This window comes from Lactuca saligna, chromosome 8 (genome assembly GCF_052625555.1).
Source record: "Lactuca saligna cultivar CGN05327 chromosome 8, ASM5262555v1, whole genome shotgun sequence".
In the NCBI taxonomy this organism is placed as follows: Eukaryota; Viridiplantae; Streptophyta; class Magnoliopsida; order Asterales; family Asteraceae; genus Lactuca; species Lactuca saligna.
Genome location: NC_136424.1, coordinates 21,337,937 through 21,362,033, shown reverse-complemented (window position 1 = coordinate 21,362,033; position 24,097 = coordinate 21,337,937). Strand labels below are relative to the sequence as shown.

At 34.5% G+C, this 24,097-nt stretch overlaps 2 long non-coding RNA genes across 2 annotated transcripts; both read left to right on the top strand.

Annotated features, from left to right (window-relative positions):
• The first annotated feature begins 19,482 nt into the window (after positions 1 to 19,482).
• On the top strand, positions 19,483 to 20,342 carry LOC145008825 (uncharacterized). The gene is made up of 3 exons (XR_013663661.1): positions 19,483 to 19,639; positions 19,743 to 19,796; positions 20,230 to 20,342. It is a non-coding gene; the product is annotated as an uncharacterized LOC145008825 (long non-coding RNA).
• A 3,173-nt stretch (positions 20,343 to 23,515) lies between these two features.
• Positions 23,516 to 24,059, top strand: LOC145008678 (uncharacterized). The gene is made up of 3 exons (XR_013663584.1): positions 23,516 to 23,610; positions 23,843 to 23,914; positions 23,993 to 24,059. It is a non-coding gene; the product is annotated as an uncharacterized LOC145008678 (long non-coding RNA).
• Positions 24,060 to 24,097: the final 38 nt, after the last annotated feature.

Genomic DNA, 24,097 nt, shown 5'->3' with positions numbered 1-24,097 from the left:
TTGTATAATAAACCCTTAGTGAAAATGTTCACTTGTTATGAAAAGTGTAGTTTTTGTAGTGCCAAACCGACACACAGAAATGTAGCATAAGCAAAGTATCTGATTTATATAAATACATAAATCGTTTCTCATTTCAAAAGATAAAATGTTGTCGTGGTATAATTTGCATATGAAAGTTTCCCTATAATAGTTTTAAATCACATATGATTCCTTTGATAAAACGCGTATAGTGAAAGTTTATATAACACACGATAATAATCGAGTGTTTTACTTGTGTTCCCCCCGTTAAAAGTATGTAAAAGTACTCATAAAACATTTAAAAGTGTGAATTATAGGGGTATGAACTCACTTGATAGATTGAAGAAGGTGTGTCGGAAACCGAGCAGAACTTTGGCTTGAAAAAGCGGATTCTGTCGGGATTCTTGGGAATCTCGGGAGCGTGAAACTTCCTTTGGGGCTTGAGTATGGGAACCGGGGCTTCGGGATAATTATTGCACTGAAAACAAGGCAAAACGCAAGAAAAAACGAGAGAAAACGAGCAAGTTTCCCCGGAACCTTCGCAACCCTTTTATAGGGGCTGAGAGGCCTCGGTACGCGGGACGTACTCGTGCGTCATGCGTGACCGAGTCCTCGACTGCCTCGGCTTCGGATGGGACGGGACGGGGTAGTCTCGCATAGGGGCGACGTGGACGAACCGGAGCCTAGGCCTTGAGTACGCGGGGCGTACGCCTGTACGCGGCGCGTAACTCCGATGGACCCGGTGACTCACCCTTTGGATAATACCGATTTTTGAATTAAATTTATATATTAATTATTTAGCAAACTTCAAAAATTCATATCTCCTTCATACGAACTCCAATTTCGACGTTCTTTATATCCACGCGAAGGTGAGACCATACTCTATAACTTTCGTTTAGATTCCGTCGGCAAATTCCTAAATTATTTTTATTATTTATTTTTAAAAGGTCTCGGTAAGAAAATTTCTTTAGAAACTCATAACTTCTTTATCTGCCGTCGGTTTTTGCCAGATATTTTACCGCTGAAATACCATTGTTGAGACCTTTGTTTCTCGTTTAGGTCATTCCGGCCAAAAGTCGCTCGATCTCTGATTCGAATTTTTAGTCGTCTCCCGTTAAGCCGAACTTGAAAAATTCCTAACTTTCTTATACGAAGTCGGATTTGGGCGTTCTTTTTACGTACGATCACGGTTTAATGACATCTAACATAATAGGTAATTTAATTAGTGATTTTTGGATATTTTATTTTCGAAGTTAATTTTATTACAACTAACGTGGTTACAATACTTGACTTTTTAGGTCGTTTACATGTAGTTGAAATATCGGGTTGTCACAGATATGTTCGTAGGGATGCTTGAAGTTCGAACCTCCTCAGAAACTGATTCAGTATTCGAAACTTCGGGTGGTGTGACTATAGTCTGCTTAGGAGTGGATTGTTTCGAATGATCACCTTGATTGATGGTTGTGTCCACAAAAGATGTTTCCACATTGTCACTAAGACTACCGGTTTCCTCGAAATTCAACTTAGGCCTGGCAATCGTGTCGTGTTCGGGTTGGCGGGTCATAATATTTCAACCCAAAACGACCCTTTTAAATCTACATGTCACGGGTTGGCGGGTTTGGAACATAAACCCATATATGACCAGCCAACCCATTTATTTATACGAGTTCATAGGTTGGCGAGTTCGTGGGTCAGATTTGGGTTCGTAGGTCTGATTCCATAAATAAAATTAACAATTAAATATGAATAATTTCTTGATGGTTGATGCAAACATATCCGAATTTTAGACACTTAACTACTTAAGTCTTAAACATCCAAATGAAAATTAAAAAAATTCATATAAACATGTTCAAACTAAACATTAATAGAAATATAGATAATACTTATTATATAATACTTATTAAATATTGATACTTGACACATAAATACATTTAAAAATAAAAAATATATTTTTTATTGAAAATATAAATGGGTTGGCGGGTCAACCCATTTATTTTTTGAGAAACTCATATATGACCTGTTTAATAAAAAGGTTGGCGGGTTGGTGGGTTGAAAAACTCAACTCAAACCCATTTATTTCGTGTCGTTTTGTGGGTCGTGTGTCGGGTCGTGTCGAAAATTGTCAGCCCTAATTTGACTTAACTGGTGAGACCCTCGAAGGTTAATGCAAGCCCATATCTATGTCATGATGAATCGGAGACTGAGATTTACCACTGTCTTCGAACTCTGTCTCAAGTACCACTTCGTCCATAGAATCTTGAACCACCTTTCTCTTCTTTTTAGACATTCGTTTCACCATATCCTCAGCTCATCACTTCTTAGATGAAGGAGACACCGGAGTATGAATTTCATGAATAAGATCTCCATTACGATTAAGTTGTGGTTTGCAAATCCTCTTTGGTTTCACTTCTTTAACACTTGGCCTTTTTGGGGAATGACGAGGCTTGTGTATCATTTTCTTCAATCTTTTAAGTACCCCAAACTTTGAAGGCATGGTTTCTTTAGCTGGAGTAGAAATGTCTTTGACAACTGACTTAGTAACTTCTTTTGGAATTAGAGCTGAAACAGACTTGACAATCTTCTTGGCCTCCGAAACCACAACCAAATACTTTCAAAACTGGGTGTTACACGAGTTCTCACCATGTTGATCTATACACCAAATCAGACGTTTGGTGTGTAATGACGAGAATTAAGAAAGATTTTATTTATGATCGATGTGTAAATCTCCTTATCACTCCGAAAAGTTACATGCAAGTTCTAATACTGTAATTAAACGTTTAGAAATCTAAACACATAAAGTTTCCAGATCTGGTCGGCAACATACCATAGATCCGATCGAACGATAGCATCATAAAGCATCACAAATTATTTAGCACATAAAATCATTTTAGGTATATTCCCTAAACAAGCTAGCCCTTGTGTCTATTCAGGTGTACTTCCTAAAATATATTAGACACACTTAACTCACGATCATCTCTTAGCATTCTAAGTTTATGTCTAGAAATTTTCCTAAAATTCCTAATTCGCATAACCTAATGCTTTGATACTAACTGTGACATCCCCAAGTTCACGATCATTAAAATTTTTTATTTATGCTTATTCTAAAATTAGAGTATCCTTTTTAAAGAACAATGTTGCAGAATTTTGCTCCTAGAAAACATGAGAAAAGATTTTTTCAAAGAATTTCCGAAGAAATGTATTTGGTTATATTAAAACATTAGGATGTCATCGTCAATACAGAAACATAAGCATAAACTGACCTTACATTCTTTTACACTAGTGATTCACATTTCTTTTAATCTCTCAATGTAATATAGCTTCGTATCGACACCAATGATACAAATAAACTGAGTGGGTCAGTTTGGAAAACCTGGTGAGTACATATGGTTTTCAGCCCACAATAATAAATTTATTATGTTTAATCATCAAACAATAAACCCAATTACCCATCCCCATTATCTTCTTTATTCTTAAGTATCTTCCCTAAGAATCATCTATTTGTCATTAGTTATTCATAAGGATTGTTCTAAGGAATAGGCACGAAGTCCATCGTTTTCCTAATGATACAGTTGTCAATGTTAAACACAGTTGTCAATATTATCATTTAGGCGCAACTACCGATATTTTCCTTTAGGCGTAGCTGCCAGGGTTATGGCATTCTCCATTAGGCACAACTGTCGATACTACCCTTTGAGCACAACTGCTAGGATGTTTAGAGTACATCGTAGATCAAAAAATTTACAGGTTGTGGCACAACTGCCAATGCTCATAGGGTAATAAGTCCATTGCTGCCAATGTTCACCTATAGGGCACTATGTCCATAACTGCCAATGTTCCTCTATACCAGCTTTCATCCCTTATCATTCATATACCCATGTTTTACCCAATATATATATATATATATATATATATATATATATATATATATATATATATATAAAATACATATACAATTTAAAGCATTTAAAACATGTATAAGATCGTACATCTGACACAGAACAGGAGAATAAAGCTTTTGTTTGATTGATTTTTCATACAACGATTACAACCAGAGAGAAAAAATAAATAAGATAAACAATCAAAAAAAGGAAAGAAGATAACTGATTGACCAATATTTAAGGAGGGAATATATGGATGAAAATAGAGAATCCTATACTCCCCTTCAAGATGGAGCATGGAGATTGCGAATGCCCATCTTGTTTAGTAGAGAACAAAGTTGTTGCGTGTTGAGACCCTTAGTTAGAAGTTCTGCAAGTTGAAGTTTGCTTTCAGTTGGTTGTGGTTCGATGTCTCTAGTCTCTACACGTTCACGAACAAAGAAACAATCCATTTCGACATGTTTTGTTCGTTCATGATAAACGGGATTGTTAGCTATGTTATGAGCTGCTTGATTGTCACAAAACAAGGATGTTGGTGTTGTGAGTTGAACATGCATATCTTTAAGTAACCATTTCACCCACAAGACTTCACTAAAAATGGAAGCCATCGCTCTATATTCTACCTCTGCCAAAGACCGAGAGACGACTGGCTGTTTTTTTGTTTTCCAAGAGATGGGGCTGCCACTGAATAAAAGAAGGTACCCTGTTCTGGACCGTCTCGTGAAAGGACACCCAAGCCAGTCTGAGTTACAGTAAGCAGTCAAATTTAAAGGCCATTCACGGGGAAGCAGAATCCTTTGACCCGATGTTCCTTTTAAGTATCTTAAGACTCGATTTCCGGCTTCCAAATGGTTTTGACGAGGGTTCGATACAAATTGATTGATTTCATTCACGACGTATGTGACATCAGGTCGGGTAGCTTGTAGATATAACAATCTTCCCACAAGTCTTGGATATTGGGTAGCATCCACTTGAGCTCGTTCTTTTCCTTTGTTTAGTTTGGCTCCTTGCTCGAAAGGGAACGCACTTGGCCGACAACCCAACATTCTGCTATCCTTTAAGATGTCCAAGATGTATTTTCGTTGACTCAAAACTAAGCCATCACTTGTTTTGGCAACCTCAATCCCAAGAAAATATTTCAGGGACTCCAAAGTTCTTGATACTGAATTCATTGTCAAGTTGTGGTTTTGTCCGTTGAATCTTGTCGGAATTATTCCCAACGATGATGACATCATCTACATAAACAAGGATAACAACATAGACCCCTCCCTTTTGATAAGTGAACAAGGAGTGATCTGCTTTTAATTGTTCCAAGCTCAAGGAGAAAAGGAAACTTGTTAACTTTTTGTACCAGTTTCTTGATGCTTGCTTGAGCCCGTAAAGAGGTTTTCGAATATGATAGACTCTAGTTTCTCCTTCCTTTGTGAACAAGTGCTTTGATTGCAGACAATTTTTCCTTCAAGCACATTTCCAAAAGCTTTGATTGCAACAAAGATGAGCCAACCAAAGTTCATTTTGAGTTCACTAACTCCAACTTGGATGGTGGTGAGCGAAACAATTGTTTTGATGATCCATCACAAGATTGTCGTAGCACCACATATGATGATATAGGAACTGAAGAAGAAAACAATGCTCAACATAAGGATGATTCCTTTGAAAATAGGAACCCCATTTTGGATCAAGAAATCCAATAAGATCACGCCATTCCTCACGACGAACCGGAACCAAGAAGCAAAATGATACGAATACAACTGGCTCGTCTCAATGAATACGTCGTGAACATTCCCCCTTCGGTCACCAACGCACAACCCGACTCCAGTCAAGCAAACTCGACGATACACCGCATTTCTCATTTCATTTCTTATGATAAATTTTCTCATTCTCACAAAGATTTTTAACATCAATAAGTTCTAATCAAGAACCAAGTTGTTTTAAACAAGCTGCACAGGATGTGAAATGGCGGAATGCCATGCATCAAGAAATAAAGGCTCTTGAAAAGAATGGGACGTGGAATTTAGAAGAATTGCCAAAACGAAAGCGACATATAGACTCAAAATGGGTTTACAAGACAATGTTCAAATCCAATGGAGAGGTTGAAAGACACAAAGCCAGACTCGTTGCAAAGGGTTTCACACAAATAGAAGGAGTAGACTATCATGAAACTTTTGCTCCGGTTGCCAAGCTTGTCACTATTCGTGTTCATTGATGACATACTTGTCTACTCCAGAAGTGAAGAAGACCATAAACAACACTCGAGGCTAGTGTTGGAAACCCTTAGATCCAAGAAGTTGTACGCGAAATTTTCCAAGTGTGAATTTTGGATTTGGAAGGTAACTTTCCTCGGTCACGTGGTAAGGGAAGATGGTATTCACGTGGATCCATCCAAGATAAAAGCGATAGAGAATTGGTCGGCACCGAAGACACCCACAGAAATTCGTATATTCTTGGGTCTCGCCGGCTATTATCGAAGATTCATCCAGATCTTTTCCATAATCGCCAAACCCTTAACCACTCTGACACAGAAAGGTGTACCCTTTTGTGATGGGTTTTGGTCATAAGAACATCCTATGTGCTCATACAAACCCTAATGCTTGGATCTAGGTTTCTATATTGTACATGCAAGTTATCCAAGAGTATAAACCCTAATTCTAACATTCAAGTAATCATATTAACATGAGAATAGGTTTAAGATCATACCTTGATTGTTATGTAGAAATAACAATCTCAATTCCTCCTTATATTGACTTTTAGAAAGCTTAGAGTCACAAATGTCACTCCTCTAATGGTTCACAAACACCACAAGCAGGAGGATGAACAGGAAAGAGGATGGAGGTTGCCCAAAACGTGTTATAACCCTAGAAGAAGTCTTCCCCACGTTTTTAAGCCTTAAGGGTTCTATATATAGTGAGGCTATTAGGGTTATCTAACAAGGAAACCCTAATTTGGATGCTTAAGCCCTAAGCAACCCATAGACTCCTTTAATTAAGGCCTTGGACGATTTCCTTATGGGCTTCCCTATAGAATTCGTCCACTCCTTAATTTAAGACAATCCATAGCCCAAATTCCAATTATCTTATAATTACAATTCCAGTCCCTTAAGTTTAATTAATCTCTTTTAGTCACAAAACTAATTACCAATTAATTATTGAGTAATATTAATTAAACAATATGATTTCTCCTTTAATATATTATTCTCATAATATATTAATAAATCATATTTAATCCTTTCTCTCCATAATTCATCCTATCAAGTTGCTTTGGTGAAGACAACCCAAAAGGACCATGCACCATCGGGTCAAGTACATACCAAAATAGTTATGGACTTAGACACTAATCCAACAGTCTCTCACTTGGATAAGTCTAATAACTATTCTGTGTATGACTTCAGATCCTGATCTGCAATCGTAGCTTTCCAAAGTCGCTGTCAACTCTGATCATATCAGATACGCGTGTCCTTAGATAACGGATCATATATTCCTCCATTCTAGATATCGTATGAGATATGATTTCTAATTATTCTCTTTGTAGTATTTCTCGATTTCCGATTTATGACGACTGACTAATTGAACAAATCAAATTAGCCCCAGCCCGGCCGAGCATTTACGTTTGTCATCACTAAATCATCGAGGGGCCCAAAGATATCGCTTTTATCCTACTTTGGATAAAAGGAACGGATAAACTTTGATATAATGCTTGCTTGCATTCACTCACCGAATCACACACAACAATATGTTTTATAACACCAAGTTACTAGTGCGTTTACATATTATCAATGTGCAACCGATTAGCAAGACACAGCTCACACATCTCGGTTTCAAGAATATAAGATGTTATCGTCTCACCAATCACTCGTGATGCAATCCATGGAGTGATCCAAGTGAGCGTGGGTTTAATTCAATGCTCAAATCATATTTATAAGCACTCATGAACGTTGCAGCAAACATTTGCTTATGTCTAATACTCTTTAGACAATCCACACACCAATTCACGACAGTCTTCATTCATACTTACTTCCAACATATGAATGAATGTGGCCCTTTCGAATAATTTGACTGTTCTAAGCCAATTAAATTATTCAGGAAGTCAAAACATGCAAAGTGAAACACAAGAATAATACTAATCCCATATGGCCTCAAACCTTTGAGTATAAATAAAACACCTTTTATTTATCACCATATCGATTACTCATTATTTGTCGTTTCGGGTAATCAACTTCTTACTTAAATTATTACACTTGTCCCATGCTCCTAGCATGCACACAATGTTTACCTATGGTTCTTACTTTTGTGAAATAGATCAAATTGAACACATTTCCAATCATTCTCATTTCACAACTCCAAATCCTTTTTTCAGAAGTGAAAGAATATCAAATTCTTACTACTTATAGAATATGCTAGATTCTAACATTCTATGCAATGATTCTTTCGTAATGTCATTGCACCAAAGTCACAAAGACTATTGCCAATGATATTACAAAATCTTCTATCGGAGATTGTTACAAGACAATTCCTTAGATATGATGTCTCTCACTCAAAGTAAATTCCTTTGAACATCCTTTTGCATAAAAGTTTCTAATCTAGACATAGATTTTCAATATTCAATTCCCAATATGGATACGCTTCCATATTTTCCATATGACAACTCATTCTTAATAGAATCTTATCTATTCGTAATGATGTCGATATGGTCCATCCAATATGGAAACATTTCCATAATTTCCATATGACAACTCATTCTTAATAGAATCTTTTCTATTCATAATAATGTTGATATGGTCCATTCAATACCATTCTTCCAACTACTCATAAGCAACCAATCCTTGTCGAACTTTGGATTGTCCTTTGATAGTTGTTTAATTATTTTAGTCAAAACCGATTCTAGTCCCTTTTCCCTCTAAATGCGCTAGACATTTTGAAAATTTTAGAATGGTCAAACATTAAAGCATTTGCAATTGATCCTATACCCGAAGCGTATGGGACACGACACATAATATTTTATTTGCTATGTTGTCAAAATTCGAATTGTGAAAAGGAATGTTGTAATCATAATCGAAATTTTAAGAACACGCTATGTTTCTTTGACTAAGTTATTAACATTCCACAACCTAAGCCTTTAGATTTGAAATGAAGCATAATATTCTCTCCCTTAATTATAGCAAAACAACTTTACAACCCTTACCACTTTGCAAGGTATAACTCTTGTTTTCTATAATTAATATTGCCAACTTGCAATACGTGCCTTAATAATCATACAATCATAACATTTATGCTCCCACTATCATGATGATTATTATAAAACATAACACTTATGCTCCCACTAGCTTTGACATGTATTCAGAAACACCTTAACTTTTAGAAAAACAATACCTATTGAATTTCTTAAGTCCATGTTTCTAATACTTAATGCTTTGATAATCTTTTATCAAGGCCTCTTAAACTTATACACCTTTGCCTTAGATAGCTTATATGTGTGTCTAAACAATTAAGACTAATTGCCAAACCTCACAATTCAAATCATGGAAAGGGATACCGTAACCATAATCGAATTCGAGAATGCAATTTTACAATCACTATCTTCTTAAAATCTTTCTTAGTGAAAGCATTTCCTCACAATCATTTTCATGAGGGAGGAAATCTTATGACACTTAGATTTAAACGGTGTATGTGTTCCTATCCATGTGAATTTGTTAAAACCAAAGTTTACGATAAATTCAAACTCATATGTCTTAATCTTGCTTTCTTGCCTTATGGTAGCACAACTGCCCACCATGTCTTCCAAGTAGTTAAGCAACTCACCATTTCCTATCAATGTACCTTTCATTGATTAAGGTGCCTTGCCTTTTATGTGTTCAAAATGAGAACTCATAGAACTCACATGCATAATTAACTCAATTGGAACAACACAGAAACAAAATAATGTCAACACGATAGGTTGTAAACCTCAACTCGTGTGCTAGTGATGATTGATAAGGTTTATTTGATTTTTTCTTGAAACCTTTCAAGACCATTTAGACTCCCACTGACTTCTTGACATATAAGATTCTCTTGTCAATAACCAATTCTTGACAAAACAAATATTCAAGAGTTAGTGTAGCTTTTATCAAAACACTTCATAAATTGGTCCTAGTTGGCCTTTGTCTTATCCAAAACATCACAACTTTCCACATTTGATGAATGTCATAAACCTTCTTAATACTTTTCACTCATTGTCACAATCTTAACTTTAAGACTTGTTATTGGAACGAAGTATGATTGACCTTTTGATTTAACCATTTCTTCAATTCTTGATTCCTCTTCTTAAACATATAATTGTGCTAAGACTCAATTAAAGGGTCAATTAAGATATAGTTCTTAATCATTAAGACCTATCATAAAGCATAAAAGCTACTCTCCCTTCTTCTTAGAATGGAGAAACTTTTATCTTTCTGCCTACTTGATTCTTCTTATTCGTTTTGCTATTGATTTAAACCTTTTCAATCAATTCAGAGTTACACTTAATCTTATAAGTATAATCATATTTACTAAACCTTTAGTAAATAATGACGAATACCTTTGTTACTCTTATGGTGACCTTGATCAACACACAACTTTGTGTACTCGATCTCCTAGTCCTTCACTTGACACTTTGTCAACGAATTAGTCTAATTTCCAAATATTAAATTTCTCATTCATCATGCAACCAAGTTGCGTGATTCCAAATTTCTGTCCAATTGAAACTTGGGCGATGAGAAACTCTCCCTATTTGGTAGATTCTCGACCTTTTCCATAAACACCATAAATAAGAATCATATCCATTTGTTGTAGAAATATTTAAACATCAATTTTCATAACGATTCCATTGCAAGGAAGTAAACAAATAAATAAATAAGTCAAACGAAAATTTATTTTATTTATAAAAGAAGCGGAAAACATTTGTCCTTACAATGCAAAATCCATTGAAAACTATGTATTTCAAAAGGAAAATTTCTAACAACTCTATCATAACTATCTAAGCTCAAACTCTAATCTTCAAGTCCATGCGATCAAGATCCATTTCTTGTGATTAGATTCATCTTGCTCTTTCACCAAACTTCCTTTCTTTTCACCGATCCTACAAAAACATTCAAATGCAATCTTATCACATCATGTATTTTGAATCAATGAATAGGAACTTAACGAAGTTAGATAGTGGATTTTACCTAAAGCGCAGCCATACACTTTGACTCTCCCATCTTTGGAATTTTCAAGCTCTTGGGGCAGATTTCTATCCAATGCCCTTTCTCTTGGCAGCAAACGCAAGTCGCTTCTCTTAGAACATCCTCAGAAGCATGGTCGGTTGACTTTCGCAACAAATACGCTCCATTGCTTTGCCAAATCATTTCTGATTCAGCAACAATGAGCATGTAAGTTAGGTCAATGAGGTTGTCGTCATGATCCATCATATAATACTTTCTTTTGAACTCATTATATGATTCAGGAAGTGACTGCAAAACCCAATTTACAGCCAACTCATTCGGGAATGACACACCCAACATTATCAACCTATCAATGTGTGATTTCATTCCTAGAACGTGGGCACACACGGGTTTACCATCTTCATGTTTCATTTCCAATATGGCTTTAGTGATATTAAACCTCAATTCTTCGATCTTGTGGGTTAGGGAGAACAATTGGAGGAGGTGGAGGAAGTGAAGCATGATTTCTTGTTCCTCGATCGAATCGTGGAATACCATCTTCATGTGGAATGCTTGTTCCACGGGATTTGGGAAGACCATAGTTGTTGAACTTTGACATCTACAAAACGGGAGAAAACGAATTCAAGTTAGTTGATCGATTGAGTCCTTAGTAAATCACCCAAATGAGATACTAAGGCTAGGACCCAACACAATACGTTACAAACTAGAAGAGGGATGTCGTAATCTAGTTGCAGAATATTTGAAGGTAAGTGAATGACGATTCACTAATTTACACCATGAAAAACAAAAAGAAATTTAAGTTTTAAATCTATGAAAACTCCTAGATCCTTTGAGATTCATTGAACATTTCGATGGCATGTTTAAATCTCGATATCCCCTCTTGTTTGTGACTGGGATGCCGAGGATCACAAAGCGGGTGTGAATAACCATGCAAACTTACATGGTGCCCTCACATGTTACAATCACCTATTCGATGTGCCGGTAAACCACACACGCTCCACCGAACTATGACAAACATTGAGTCACCCTTTGCTACCTTTGCTTAGAACCATTTAGTGTGCCGGTAAACCACACAAGCTCCACTAACGTCTTCGCAAGGGCACAAAGTGTAATTTCATGGAATCGCATCAATTCACTTTTGCCTAAGTAACTAAGATTGGGAATTTGTAAAAACATTTAGTTACTTTTGTATTTCATTATACTTATAATGGAAGGTTTTGTCCTATCCTGCCCGTTCGGCTAACGACCCTTCACTAGTCAAGAGTGCGGTGGGTAAGAGTGGATAGCCAATTCAATCGTCATTTTATAGCCAATTTCCTTAAACACCCCTTATAGACCAGCTTCGTGAATGAGGCCTACTAACGGTAAGACTGACTTTGACTCATACATATATATATATATATATATATATATATATATATATATATATATATATATATATATATATAATGTTAGACTTTTAATGTTATATATATAGTATAGGGTGTATTTTACACTTTTAAAATACTAGGTGGTCAAATTTAATAATTATACTTTTAATTTAATTAAATTGTAAACCTAAACTTTTATGGATTTATTAAACCTCTTTTAATTATACACCTTAATTAATAAAACCATAAGGGTGTGAATTGAACTTTTCAAAACATTACTAGGGTTTTAGAATTTAACATTCCTATTTAAACTTTTAATCAACTTTTAAATTCCAAAACTTGAGGGCAAGTTTTGAAACATTTCAAAAACATAAGGGTTTAGAATTTAAATATACATCAAAATTAAACTATTAATCAAAATTTAAATTCCAAAACTTGAGGGCAAGTTTTGAAACCTTTTTCAAAACATTAGGGTTTCAACTATTTAAATTTCAAAACAACAAAACTTTTGGGTTCAAATTTAAACTATAAAACCTAAAGGGGAAAATATGAAACTTTTCATAACAACAAGGATCAAATAACAAATAATCTAAATTAACATTTAATCACATAATTATCCATATTTGATTTATTTAATGATTTCTTGCAAAACAATTTATCAATTTAATCAAAATAATTAATCAATTATCACATAAGGAAATAAATATTTTATTAATTGATAAATATCTTTAATTAGATCAAGAATATACTTATATATATATATATATATATATATATATATATATATATATATATATATATATATCATAAAATCGGATTTATATTGATCTAATATGATAAGGCAACTATCCTTAAGCAAAAACAGCAAGAAATCCCGAAGTTTGCTCCATCTGACGAGTTGACTCGTCGAGTCAAGCATGGACTCGGCGAGTTCAGCTATGGACTCAGCGAGTCCAGCCTCTTGAAACACAAAAAACGATTTTTTTAATCATATAATGCATCAATACAATAGAAACCAATCTAGGCTCTGATACCACTTATGGGTTTTGGTCATAAGAACATCCTATGTGCTCATACAAACCTTAATGCTTGGATCTAGGTTTCTATATTGTACATGCAAGTTATCCAAGACTATAAACCCTAATTCTATCATTCAAGTAATCATATTAACATGAGAATAGGTTTAAGATCATACCTTGATTGTTATGTAGCAATAACAATCTCAATTCCTCCTTGTATTGACTTTAGAAAGCTTAGAGTCACAAATGTCACTCCTCTAATGGTTCACAAACACCATAAGCAAGAGGATGAAGAGGAGAGAGGATGGAGGCTGCCCGAAACGTGTTCTAACCTTAGAAGAAGTCTTCCCCACGTTTTTGAGCCTTAAGGGTTCTATATATAGTGAGGCTATTAGGGTTATCTAACAAGGAAACCCTAATTTGGATGCTTAAGCCCTAAGCAACCCATAGACTCTTTTAATTAAGGCCTTGGACGATTTCCTTATGGGCTTCCCCATAGAATTCGTCCACTCCTTAATTTAAGACAATCCATAGCACAAATTCCAATTATCTTATAATTACAATTCCAGTCCCTTAAGTTTAATTAATCTCTTTTAGTCACAAAACTAATTACCAATTAATTATTGAGTAATATTAATTAAACAATATGATTTCTCCTTTAATATATTATTCTCATAATATATTAATAAATCATATTTAATCCTTTCTCTCCATAATTCATCCTATCAAGTTGCTTTGGTGAAGGCAACCCAAAAGGACCATGCACCATCGGGTCAAGTACATACCAAAATAGTTATGGACTTAGACACTAATCCAACATTTTGTTGGAGTGAAAAGCAAGAAACCGCATTCCAGACATTGAAGAAAGCCTTGTGCAGTGCGCCGGTCCTATCCTGACCCGAAGGAACAGAGGACTTCGTTGTTTTCTGCGATGCGTCTAATCAAGGCTTAGGTTGTGTGCTTATGCAAAGGGGAAAAGTGATTGCATATGCCTTAAGACAGCTGAAGGCACACGAGGTCAACTATACCACTCATGACTTGGAGTTAGGAGCCGTAGTATTTGCACTGAAGATTTGGAGACATTACCTCTACGGAACCAAGTGTACGATCTTCACTTACCATAAGAGCCTGCAACACATCTTTGACCAGAAAGACTTGAACATGAGGCAACGACGATGGGTAGAACTACTCAGTGATTACGAGTGTGAAATCCGTTACCATCCCGGCAAGGCTAATGTGGTAGTAGATGCCCTTAGCCGAAAGGAGAGTTCAAGCCGAAAGTTGAAGACCCTGACGATGACCATCCATTCCAACTTATCCATGCAAATCCAAGAAGCCCAGTTAGAAGCCCTCAAACCCGAGAACATGTCAATCGAAGCTTTGAGAGGAATGGAAAAGAAACTTTAGATCAGAGGTGACGGAGTCTACTGTTTCATGGACCGAATCTGGATCCCAAAGTCCGGAGGATTCAGGGAGATTATCATGGAAGAAGCACACAAGACCAGATACTCTGTTCACCCAGGTTCGGACAAGATGTACTTAGATCTTAAGAAACAATATTGGTGGCCAAACATGAAAGCTGAGATAGCTACATTCGTGGGAAAGTGCCTGACTTGCGCCAAGGTGAAAGTCGAATACCAGAAACCTTCGGGTCTGCTCCAGCAACCCGAGATACCCGAATGGAAATGGGAGATGATTACCATGGACTTCATCACCAAGCTACCCAAAAGCCCGAGTGGGTATGACACCATTTGGGTAATTGTCGATCGTTTGACAAAGTCCGCTCACTTCATTCCGATCAAAGAATCATACAAGATGGAAAGACTTGCGCGAATTTACATCCAAGAGGTAGTCCGACTGCACGGTGTACATGCGTCCATTATCTCTGATCGAGATAGCAGGTTTACCTCCAGATTCTGACAGTCTCTCCAGAAAGCTCTTGGAACCAAACTAGACATGAGCACGGCGTATCATCCTCAGATTGATGGACAAAGTGAGAGAACAATCTAAACCCTGGAGGACATGCTTAGAGCATGTGTCATGGATTTTGGAAAGTCGTGGGACACACATCTACCTTTGATCGAGTTCTCGTACAACAATAGTTACCAAACCAGCATCATGGCTGCCCCGTTTGAAGCCCTATACGATCGTAAGTGCAGATCCCCTCTGTGTTGGGCCGAGTTGGGGGACACACAGCTAGCCATGAGTCGAGTCCCCGACAGTGCTCTCACTGGTCCTGAAATCATCCGCGAAACCACCGAGAAGATCATCCAAATCCAGGAACGATTGAAAGCTTCACGAGATAGCCAAAAGAGTTACGCTGATAACCATCAGAAACCTCTGGAATTCCAGGTTGGAGACCGTGTCCTGTTGAAAGTCTCGCCTTGGAAAGGCATGGTACGCTTCGGAAAGTGTGGGAAACTTAACCCGAGGTACATTGGACCCTTCAAGATCCTCGCCAGGATCGGTCCGGTAGCCTATAAATTTTGTTTACCCCATGAGCTCAGTAACATTCATCCCGTCTTCCATGTTTCAAATCTCAAGAAGTGCTTATCCAATGAAACCCTAGTGATTCCTTTAGACGAGATCGAGATCAATGAAAACCTCAACTTCGTAGAGGAACCGATCGAAATCATGGATCAAGAAGTCAAACGTACAAAGCAAAGCCGCATCTCGATAGTGAAGGTTCGCTGGAATGCCCAGCGGGGACCGGAATTCACTTGGGAGCGTGAAGACTCGATGAAACAGAAGTATCCACATCTCTTTCCAGATCCATGATTTGTATATTGACTTGTATCTTAATTTTGAATTTCAGGATGAAATTCCCTCTAACGGGGGGATAATGTAACAACCCAAAATTTCGTATCATTTCTTATAATCCTTTTCGTAATCCATTTCGATCAATCAATCGTCGTTTTCAAATTTGTGTCCGATTTATCCATTTAATTAAGTGGCTAAAGTGTAATTATCTAAAATGACTTAATGGGTATCCTAGTGCATTTAGAACTCATTCTAACACCCCGTATTAGCAATCGGAACATTTATAGAATCAGCCATATCGGGTTACGACAACTTGGTCGGGTGTGACCAAAAGCCCCGTCTAACGCTAGTATCGGGTAGAATTTCACCGTGTCCAAATCCCGAGCACTATTTAAAGTGAATCAAACTTCCATTTGAAGCTTTTGCTTCATCTCACTATTCTCTCTCTAACCTCTCTCCTCATCCAAGATTAAGGTCCAAAAACATAAAAATTAAGGCTCCAAATCATAGAGGTAACTTCCCTAACTTGTTATTCAACCTCTTAGGCCTTCAAATATGTGTTTAAAATGTGATTTTGGACCTGGAACATGTTTTTACGGCCAAGGAGCATGCTTGGGCCATAAACACTTAATAAATGGGTTTTTGAGCAATTTAACCCCTCCAAACCAACATTGGGACTTAGATATGACCTTATGGCTTACAAATCCGGACATAGAACACCCTAAACATGAATTTTGAGGAGCAAATAAGAGTTTACGGCCAAGGAATATGCTTAGGCCGTAAACCCCTCAAACATGGGGAGTAAACTCATTTAAAACCTAGATCCTTTAGGATGTATGTACACATAGAATTTTATATTGCTTACGTTGCCACAACCGGTGTGTATAGAATGCTCGAAAACCTATCATTATTGTTTTTAACTTAATTAGAAATAGAAGCGTATTTTGGTTCTAACTAAAAGTTGAATATGGAGTTGTTTGTTTCTGTTTAATTAAGTTAGGATTCCTTTCCGATTAGTATACACTAGCATAAACTATATAATTTGCATATTGTAAAAAAAAATTATTGTCATTGTTACAAATAAAATATAGACTTATGTTTTTAATTTTCTTACCATGATTTTAGAGATTGAAATTTGATTTTTGGAAGCATAAGGAAGGTAAGCTTGAATTTAATCAAATGAGGATACTTCCAAGTGGTGTTGTGATTTTTATGGGTCTTGTTATGTCATCGCCCCTCTTCCTATTTTTTGTATATGTGTGATATTCTCTCTGTTTTAAATCTCTTCGATTCTCAATTCGAGGTAGGCCGGGTCCGAAACCAACCATCCTTAAAGATCACACTTACTAGTAGATAGAACCGAAAATGAGGTATCTAATCCTGTTTTCAATTCTCTATTTTCCACTAAATTGGTTCTTGGTTCTTCAATTCTCGATACAGTTAAGTCTGGGTTTGGACCGATGTCATCCCTAGTTAGATTCAACGAATCGTCTTAATGACGACATATATAATTAATTGACAACTTTCTTTTATACTCAAAATTTTATTTAAATTTTAGTAAATATTATATATAAATTAAATATCTAACAACAATAGGTTAATAAACTTTCCTTTTTCTATATTTCGTTACACCATTAACGTGGATTTCAACCTATGTTTTCTAACAAATAAAGATAAAATATCAATAAGTTTGACAAAAAAAAGGAGGAGCGATGAGAATAAAAAAAAAAAATAGCGAGTATGAGAAACAATTCGTAAGAGCGGAGAGCAATCGATAGGCCATGATTATGAAACGACACACGCTGGTCTAGACGAAGAGTGCCAATGTGAGTAGTGACTCAACGGGGATATAAACTCAATGACACAATGGGACCGGAGAAGAAATGATTGTAATGGAGAAGAAAACAAATAGTTCATGATATGTTCACAATGAGGGTTTTGAGTTGAGTTTTGAAAGATTCATAACTTTTTGTTCTTTTGGATGATGGTTGAAATCTGGATAGTGATTGACTTTGTCGATATTTTAATATTTCAACATTTTTATTTTTCTTTAGTTATATATTGGTAGATATTTTAAAGATTATGAAAACGATAGACCTTTTAAACGTTATATTACTTAAGTTAATGATGTGTCTCCCTTTGAAATATTTAAATGTTTTCACCATTCCAAAATTATAAAACAATAGAATTTAGATGGGACATAATATATCTTGCGGAAAATATAGTATGTACAATAAGCATAACTTAATTTATGGTAGGATTACATTTAACTGTAACATAAAAGTGTACTCCTTAAGAAGATTCTTCTTTGGTTTTTAAAAACGAATATATCAAGATATTTTTAACTTAATTATCATCGTACAAATTTAGATGACAAACCGACAATAAACTGTACCACTAAAAACGAATATGTAAAAAATAGTAAATAAAATTTAAAAAATAATAATTATTTAAATACGTAAAAATTTTAAAACACATGCATAAAAACGAAGATATAAATCTTTGTAAAAAAGAATTTTCTAAAAAAAATACTAATTTTTAAAAACATATTAAAAAAATAAATATGTAAAAAATAATTTTTGTAGAATATAAAAAATGAATTAAAAAATAAATTTTATAAAATCAGAGAAATCTAAAAAAAAACATATATAAAACACAAATAAAAGAATATTTGTAAAAAATCAAAATTTGTAAAGTTGTAACAAATTTTTTTTTAAAAAAGCCTAAATTTTAGAAAATATATAAAAAGACAGTTGTAAAAAAAAATAAGTTTAGAACAAATTTGTAATAAAAAATAAAAAGTTGGGTCAAAGTGTAGAATAAAAAACGTAAGGACCAATAGTAAAAGATAAAAATGTGGTTTAGAAAAGTAAAAAGCAAAAATTAAGTTAAGATAAATGGAAATGATATTTTGTTAGTATGGTAATTTAGGAATGTTTTATAAAAAGAACCGTTAGAAATCTGGAAGTCGAAAGGGTTGGGTCGGTGTATTCGCGCTTAAAATAACCTTCTTCACTCGTCCCTCTCGCTTCTCTCCAAACATCGCCGGAGACATACATGTTTCCTTGAAGAAGAGGGTCTTATTTGCACGCAACATCTTCCTCCCTTTTTTCTTCTATCGACGCCACCGTTTCCTCTTTTTTTCATTCTCCGGCGTTCGAACAATCCTCTGCGTTTCCCTCTTCCTTTGTTAGGTAATGTTCTTGATTTTTTATTTTTTGTGTATTCTATTGATTTCGTTTTTGTTTTTGTTAGGTATTTAAAATTAGGCTAATCCCCTCTTCACTGGATTCATCGGGCTATTGGGTTCTACCTTTATTCTTTGTAGTTGTAGTATGACGTCTGGTTCCGATGTCAGTTTGGTTCACCGTCGTCATCGATCAAGAAAAAGAGTCCAGGTCTTTCTCCTCTGATTTCTAGGTTGTGAGTTTAATTGTGTATTTTTCACCTCTGATTTCTGGGTTTCTTTTTTCATTCTATTTGTCGTCCATTTATTTTTTGTTTTGCTGTTTTTTTGAACCAGGTCACGTAATAGAAAGCACCTATCAAGTGAATGAAGATGATTGGTCAAGCAACGGTAAAATTTAAGTAGTCTTGAAACCTAAAAAAGTATTGTTTAGTTGTAAACACTGTTAGGTGTTTGATGAAATGCCTTAATTAAGTTGAAGAGTTGTTTTGAGGGTGAAAATGTTATTAGATTAAATTATGTAGAGAGAAGCAAATAAGCACAAGCCAAATTTAAATATTAAACAACTTATTGAGCGATTAGAGATTCAATTAGGGAAAGATAATTTATTCTTTGCGTTTTTAACTCATTCAGAAATAGAAGTGTATTTTGGTTCTAACTAAAAGTTGCATATAAAATTGTGTGTTTCTATTTAATTAAGTTAGGTTTCACTTCCAATTAATATACACTAGGATGAACTTTAAAATTTTCATATTTGAAACAGATTTTGATTGTCATTGCTACAAAAATATTAGGACTCAAGTATGTAATTTTCTTACTGCAGGATTTTAGAGATTGAAGTTTGATTTTTGGGGGCATAAGGTCAAAATGCTTGAATCTTAATCAAATGAAGATACTTCCAAGAGGTGTTGTGATTTTTCTGACATTTCAGTTCCATTGAATCTCAAATAAAGGTTTTGTGTGATTTCCATCTTTTATCCACTGCTTATAAAAGAAATAAGTCTGTAACTTTGTTTGTTTATTTCCAGAAATACCCCTCTGTTCCTAAAACTTGTGCATATATATATATATATATATATATATATATATATATATATATATATATATATATATATATATATATATATATATATATATATATATATTATTTGCAGGAAATGATGGGATTAGCATACTTCATGTTGAATCAATCAAAAAAGATGCTGAATATTGCACGGAAAACACCTTCAGCACTTATGTAGTATGTCTGGTAGTTCTTTACAACAAATATTTGTCATTTCTGTTTATGTATTTAAAAGGTGTGCTTTTATTTAGCGTATTAGGACATCAATGCCTCATGGTGTGGCCTTTGGTGGATAAAGAGGGTGTTGGTGTTTGCTTTCATTTCTCTTATGAGGTAATAGTCAATTCCCTTTTGTGAATAAAAATATTATATTTGGGATTTTCTAAAATAACTTCAGTTTTTAGCAGGAACCTCTTCATTCAGCTGTGATGCTTGTTCCAATTATGTTAAGAAAATATGGATTTCATTTCATTCTTTCTGGTGATCTGTACAATAAATGGGATCAGGTATTGCAATTTTTGTCACTGGATCCTATCTTAATACTTTAATAGAAGATAATTTTGTTTTCCAATTATCAATGAATATATGAATGATTTATCCATTTTTGTTAGAGTAATGGTGCAATGGATCCAGAGGTTCTAAAAGAATTTGTTTCAGTCCACGAAGAGGTTTTCACTCCTTAAATATCAACTTTATTGTGATTAGGTTATCGAGCAAGAGAAACACAATTGCATTTGATCATGAATCAAATCCATGGGCATTTTGCGTAAGTGTTTTATAGCATCATGTTTTCATTTTCTTTCTATTACATTATTGTACTTTCAATATTTTCTTTATCAAGACATTGTACTTTGAAAATTTTACCTAATTTACACATTTACCCTTTTGGCTAATTTTAACTAAATCTGTTATGACATGTAATTCCAGGAACTTCTGAGGGTTGGATCAAGAAAGATGTGGTACGAAAATAACCATACATTTTCATTTCAATTGATTTAAAATGTGGTTTTTTATTTAAGTAATTTATTTTTGTTTTTAAGGTAAAGACTTGACATCTCATTGCCTTTCTATGAGGGCGATGATAATCCAAATGTATGCATTGTGCATGACTTACTTGTTCTACAACTTTGATCTTGGTTATTGCAAGGTAACATGCCAATATTATTATTTATAGAGTAAATTACAATTTCTTCCTTGTGATATTTCAAAAGTAAGTTATTATCTTCATCCAGATAAAAGTATAGTAGTTTTGTTGCAAGGTTTGTCCCTGGTATTGATCGTATTGCAAAATGTTTGTGAAGTCCAAGTGCAATGACTATTTTGTCCCCCTCTTTTTCTCCTTCATCCTCTAAACCTAAAATTCCTCAAATCTTGTTCTTAAATTCTAATCAAACCAAAACCCAAAAATTAAACTAAAACTAAAAGTAAATTAAGATCCAGGGTACCAACAAACAGAAGAAAAAAAAAACAGAAAACTAAAGGTTGTTAGGTTAGAATTTTTTGTTTTTTTTTTATTATCTTGATTTTGTTTTAATTTTTGGGTGTTGATTGAATTTAGTTAGGTCTTTATGATTTAAGATGAAGGAGATTGAGAAGATGAAGATAAGGGCAAAAAAGTCATTTTACTTAAAACTAATCAGTCATATTTCTTTAAAACCTTTTTTTTAACACCATTAGTGCAAGGGACGAACATTGCAAAAAAACTAAATTTAAATTGTTAATTATTTGTGGTTTTTTTATTATACACAATATTTTGCTAAGGTTTGTAAGAAACTATTTTTTTTTTCTCACAGTGCTTGAGTGATCTCTCTCCAATATCATTATTCATCATGAAAGATGAATCACAAGCTTTCTGGTGTTTTTTTTTTCATGAATGGTTGAAGTCCTTCAATTTATAAATTTAAAGGAATTTGACAGAGTTGATTCTGTCCAAATTTTCAACCAAATGCAACATTGAATGGAATCTCGAATTCCAATTCCCTTGGAATCCACAATTCCAATTCTTGGCTGCGAAGCGATTACTAAAAATGGAATTTCAAGAAAATCCAACAGAATTGAATTATGTCCCAATTGTCTGTCAACCAAATACGTCATGAAATGGAATCTCGATTCCCGACTCTGTCGGAATCCGCTATTCCATTTCTTAGCTGTGGTTTCTAACATGTCTAATTTTGTTTTGATAGGGCAGCTTAATGCACGACTACTTCAAACAAAATGACTGCTTCTGTTTCCATTCGATTCTGATCCAATTCAAAAAGTGGCAAGTAACTTTACTCTTCTACCCTCACAAACTACACTACTAATTTGACAGTTTAGAGGGTTTTTTAGGGAAAAAACCTTTTGTTGAATCATAATGTAGTGTGTTTGGCTTTGCTGAACTTTTTGCAAATTCTGTCTTGTTATCGTAATAACAGACTTAAACATTTACCTCCAATAACATGAGTTTTTTTATTATTATGTGAGTTTTTAATCTTTTCATACCGATGTATTTGCCATATGAATTGGTGGTTTTTAGGGAAGTAACAACCAATCACCCTTCTGTTTTCATCCACCAAAACCAGATGATGTTGCTACAAGTGGACACCAAAGGTTTCTATTTCTTATTCACTAATGTTTCTTTTTTCAAGTATACCAAAGTTGAACCTTTTCTTACCCAAACTGGAAATTATTCCTTTTCCTACATTAGTGAATAAGGGGTTGTAAACCTGATTGTCAATGTTGCTAGTGGAAGTCTTGAAATTAAGTCCTATCCATCGGATTTGTAACTAAATGTCAATTGTTTCATCATTATTTTCTTTTAATAATGCCCATGCTTATTTTACTTACTTATATATATATATATATATATATATATATATATATATATATATATATATATATATATATATATATTCTTATCTTCCTTTGGCATGCATATATGAAAGGTCCAACCAGATCATATCATGGAGTAAGAAACTCAAATTTCATGATAATGATTTTTTTCCTATTTAATCACATCTTGACAACACTTCTGTTTCTTTTTTACTGAATTACTGTATTTTCATTCAGGAAGGACAACATGAAATTGTTGGAATACATGGGGGAATTGAGTTCAACCTATTATATTCTGCAGTGCTCCATGATTATATAACAGAGTATATGGTATGATGGGTATGATAAATTTATGTATTTTTCCAAGATTCCAAGAATAAAGAACACAAGGTCTTTCTTTTGATCAAATAGCGTATCCTTTTTTTTTTTTTTTTAATTATATGTGGGATGTTCTCACTGGTTCTGAATCTCGTTGTTTGTTATTTAGTTGATACGAAAAAGTTGAAGCTCTGTTTCATTTAGCTTGTAGACAAGAAACTGATTTTTAACTTCAACCCTACAGACTATAATAGAGCTTCAAATTAATTGCAAATGTTGTATGCATCAATCAGATGTTTGACAACCAAATGTTGAGGTATATAAATTTATCTGTTTACATGTTACAATGCTTTCATGTTAAGTAACTTGTTTACTAGCTAATTTACCCATGCAGTGAGTGTAAGCTGTAGGTGACAAAGGAGCAGGTTATTGCTGATGCATAGACCCATCACCTATCTGTGTAAGTTTTTCACCTAATTATACTGTCTCAAACTTACAT